Here is a 4,388-nt window from a genome sequence, read left to right on the forward strand (position 1 = left end):
TTATTATAATGTAATTTATTATATTATTATATTTTTATTATTTTATTTTTATATTATTTTATAGTAAAGTGTTCTTCCACTTGCTTTGATATCACAGGCTCGCTAGAATAATATTATGTTATATTATTACATTTAATTTTTGAATTTTAATAATAATAAACATGTTATTTTTGAAAACATAAATAAATTTATAAAACAAAGTTAGCGTTTACTTTATTATTACTTACCACGATATATTTTATGGTATTCGAAGGGTATCTTACAAATGTTCCGCTGCGCACAAATACATTTTTTTATTTCACCGTGTACAAGACGATTCTGCATCACTTTGACAGTTATCGTACCTATCATAACCGCTGACTATAGGCGTTCAGAGATAGTGTCTGCTTTGTCAGAATTTTTGCGCGTTCCGAAAACCATCGAATTAAAAAGTGTTGCAACCTTTTATTGTCTGACTATACATGCATCGGTACATGCATTACTGGAATGTTACTGGATTCCCTAGCTCAGTGCGGCGCATACGCCAAAAAGCGAGTCCATCTGGGATCACTGGTTATTAATGATATAGATTGTTATTTATTTTGATCGTTAAGGCCGCAGCACAGACTTTTACATAACGCATAACGCATATTGCATAAGTGAATCAACTAATCAGAATCTTCCCTTTTCTTCCATACAATGGAAAAGAAGAATTTCGATTGGTTGATTCCCTTATGCACTATGCATTATGCGTTATGCAAGAGTCTGTGCTGCGGCTATTATGATGCCGTCTACTGAAATGTTAAGCTGGAGTCACATGGAGCGGTTCGCGCGTAAGCGGATTAGCGGATCGCCAATCACAGAATCGTTATGTTAGATATGCTTGCAAAATTTGTGAAAATTGTAAAATTTATCCCCTTCATCCGTTTTTCACCAATCAGCGCTCGATGTCAAAGCGCTGTTGTCTGTATGAGAATCCGGGCTAAAGCGCAATAAAAAAATTTTCAAGTTTCCAAGTCGTAAAGTTACTACATTTTAAATGTAAATTTGACTTCTACTTATTACCCTAAATATATTTTTTACAGATAAATCTATTAATTCTAATTATATTAATTACGTTATGTTCTTTGTTTGAGTTGAAAGTATAAATAAATATATATATATTTTGTAGCGTTTATTCACCGTAGTTATCATATCACTTTCTTTGCATAAATCTTCCCTTATTATATACCATGGAGTATAGAGACCAGGAGACCAAACTGGATTTAAAAAGTGTGGTCAAAATCAAGTTTCTTTGTCATTCTTCTTCGATTTATTCTTAATTTTCGATAATACAGGGATTCTCCCTTGTAACGACTTTTTATACTAATTTCCATACTTGAGCTTTTAACAAATTTAATTCAAGAGTATAAATGAGTATAAATAGTTGGCAAGACATTTATTTATTTATATAAAATGCAGAAATACATAAACGATTTACAAAATGTCTCAAATTATTAATTCTCTGATAACAATTGAATTATAAATTAAATTTTTTAATTAGAACTTTTTCTCTCACCTATAACTCGTTTTGTTCCTGTCTGTCTTGCCTCTTTCTCGTTTTCTCATCGCTCATCACTGCTTTCTCACCAATATCACTTTCTAGTCTCTTATCTTTCCTCTCTTGTCTTTCGCATCTATCTCAATTCTTTCCTCTCTCATCTCTCGCCTCTATCTTGTCTCACCACTCGTCTGACGTCTCTTTCTTACTTCCAATATCTTGACTCGCCTGTATCAACCCTTTTACGTCATTACTAAAAAATGAATAGTTTACAATACATTTTACATCAAAATGTACAGAAAGAAAACATAAAATGCCTCAAATTATTCATTTGACATCAACTATTTAATTTCATGACTAAATTTCGAAGTTAAAGTTTCTCCTCTCACCTGTATCTTGAATTATATACGTCTGTCTCGTTTCCCATCTCTCGAATCTCCTCTTTCGTCTTTCAGCTCTATCCAGCTTCTTCCTTCTCTCATCTTTCGGCTCTTGCATTTATTGCGTCTCATCATTCGCCTTAAATCTCTTTCTTCCTACCAATTTTTTGTCTCGCCACTCTCATCCCTATTTCATCATCATTACTAAAAAATAAATAGTTTACAATACATTTTATTTACAGAAATGTACAGAAATAAAACATGAAGTGTCTCAAATTATTAATTTTTAATAACAACGATATCATTTTAAGATTAAATTCTATAGTTAAATTTCTTCTCTTACCTGTATCTTGTTTTTTCTTTCTTGCTTGTTTCTGATTCTTCATCTCTCGTCTCTTTCTTTTTTTCTTCTTCCTTTCCTACATCCCTTTTTCTATTTTTTTCCTTTCTCCATTATTTCATTCTTTCTTCTTTTTAGGCAACGTGTTGCATGCTCTCCAACACGAAAGACATTGATACTGTAACGTTAACGATATTAACAACTATAACTGCAAATAAAATATAATGCAATGCATTAATACTTTATAATGGAAAAGTATCAAGTGTCAATAATAATATAATAAAAATGTTTTATAGTTTTTTTTAGGAACATTCTTTGTATATTATTGTATCATATTACTTGGTATTTTTTCTTCTTTTTCTCCTTTATTCTTTATTTTATTCCCTTTCTTTTCTTTCTTTTTTCTTTCCTACATCTCTCCTCCTATTTTTTTTCCTTTTTCCATTCTTTCATTCTTTCATCTTGTTAGGCAACGTGCTGCATGCTCTCCAACACGAAAAACATTGTTACTCTAACGTTAACGATGTTATCAACTATAACTGAAAATAAAATATAACACAAATATAACGTAATTAAAACGTATCTCTCAAATCTCCTCTTTCATCTTTCAGCTCTATCCAGTTTCTTCCTTCTTTCATCTCTCGGCTCTTGCATCTATCGCGTCTCATCACTTGCCTTAAATCTCTTTCTTCCTACCAATTTCTTGTCTAGTCACTCTCATCCCTATTTCGTCATTACTAAAAAATAAATTGTTTACAATACATTTTATTTATAGAAATTTACAGATATAAAACATAAAATGTATCGAATTATTAATTTTTAACAACAACGATATAATTTTAAGATTAAATTCTATAGTTAAATTGCTTCTCTCACCTGTGTCTCGTTTTTTCTTTGCCTTTCTCGCTTCTTTCTCATTTTTGATCTCTCGTCTCTCCTCTCTCACCAATATCTGATTTCGTATCTCTCTAGTCTCTTAAATATTTATAACGTAATAAAGACATTTTATACAGCTTTTTAAAAACGTTCTCTATATATTAACTTTCCTATTTTCTTACCTTTTCCTTTCTGTTCAATCCTTTTCTTTTTATAAAAAACGTATCTTTCCTTTTCATGAAAAATGAATAACTGAAATTAAAATATCTTGTCACACCTATTTTCCTTTAGTTTCAATTCCTTATCGCTATTTATTATTTTTCTACTTTATTATTGTAAAATAACTCGGCGCTATAATTAATATCCCGCACTAATCTTTCACACGCGCGATGATCCATCTTCTGTGAAACGACGATTGTTCATTCATTATCATTCACCATCATCCTTTAAAGTGATTCTACAGTCAATATAATATCCTACTACACGTGTGATCATTAAAACGGTCATTGAAAAAAGCGTTATTTATACTTTTAGCGGTATAAATTTAAATTTCATTGAACGTCACGAAATGCGTCTCATCGGTGCAATTTGCGATGTACTGAGGATCAATGATAGAAGGAATAAAGCATCAACAATGAGATCGCGACATACGGCCAACTTCGAGCGTTTCATGCCTTTTTTCCTTATGGATTGAGCCATTACGAAGTTCCTGTCAACTGCAACTGAGAGCAAGATTCGAATTGAGTCATATCGTACTGTAGGTGCGAACGTTTCATTGTAGTCTACATCTTCAGTTTGTGAATAATCTTTGGCACAAAGCCTTGACTTGAAACGTATTTTATCTCCATCTTCTTTGACTCTGAAGACCCACTTTGAGCCAACTATATTTTCTTTTTTCGGACAAGGTATCAGCTCCCACGTTTTGTTTACTTCATGAGTTTTTAGTTCCTCTTTGATAGATTCGTTCCATTTATTGGCTTCTTCACACGTCACTGTCTCTTCATATGTTTCTGGTGCTTTGAGTTCCCCAGATTAACTTCGAATCTCTCAGGAGGTTTTAGTGTGTTTCTGGGTCTTAATCCAGATAATATTCTACTTGAAGTCTGACTGCCCTTTTCTTGATTCTTGACGTTATGCGTGTCTTCGTTCGGAGTATTTTGTTCAATATGGCTTTCCGATTCTTCCTCAGTTTCAATTTCATTGTTACTACTTTCAGCTTCAATGTTGATCCTGTAATGTCCTGTTTCTTCTTCTGGCACGCCCGTTTCATCTT

General features: G+C 32.2%; 1 long non-coding RNA gene across 1 annotated transcript; it reads right to left on the reverse strand.

The window, feature by feature from the left end:
* Window positions 1-1,552: 1,552 nt before the first annotated feature.
* Window positions 1,553-2,406, reverse strand: LOC108757557 (uncharacterized). Its single transcript, XR_001939909.1, has 3 exons — window positions 2,243-2,406; window positions 1,909-2,103; window positions 1,553-1,772 (listed from the first exon to the last, which is right to left on the reverse strand). It is a non-coding gene; the product is annotated as an uncharacterized LOC108757557 (long non-coding RNA).
* Window positions 2,407-4,388: the final 1,982 nt, after the last annotated feature.

This window comes from Trachymyrmex cornetzi, unplaced genomic scaffold (genome assembly GCF_001594075.2).
Source record: "Trachymyrmex cornetzi isolate Tcor2-1 unplaced genomic scaffold, Tcor1.1 scaffold1463, whole genome shotgun sequence".
NCBI classification, from domain to species: Eukaryota; Metazoa; Arthropoda; class Insecta; order Hymenoptera; family Formicidae; genus Trachymyrmex; species Trachymyrmex cornetzi.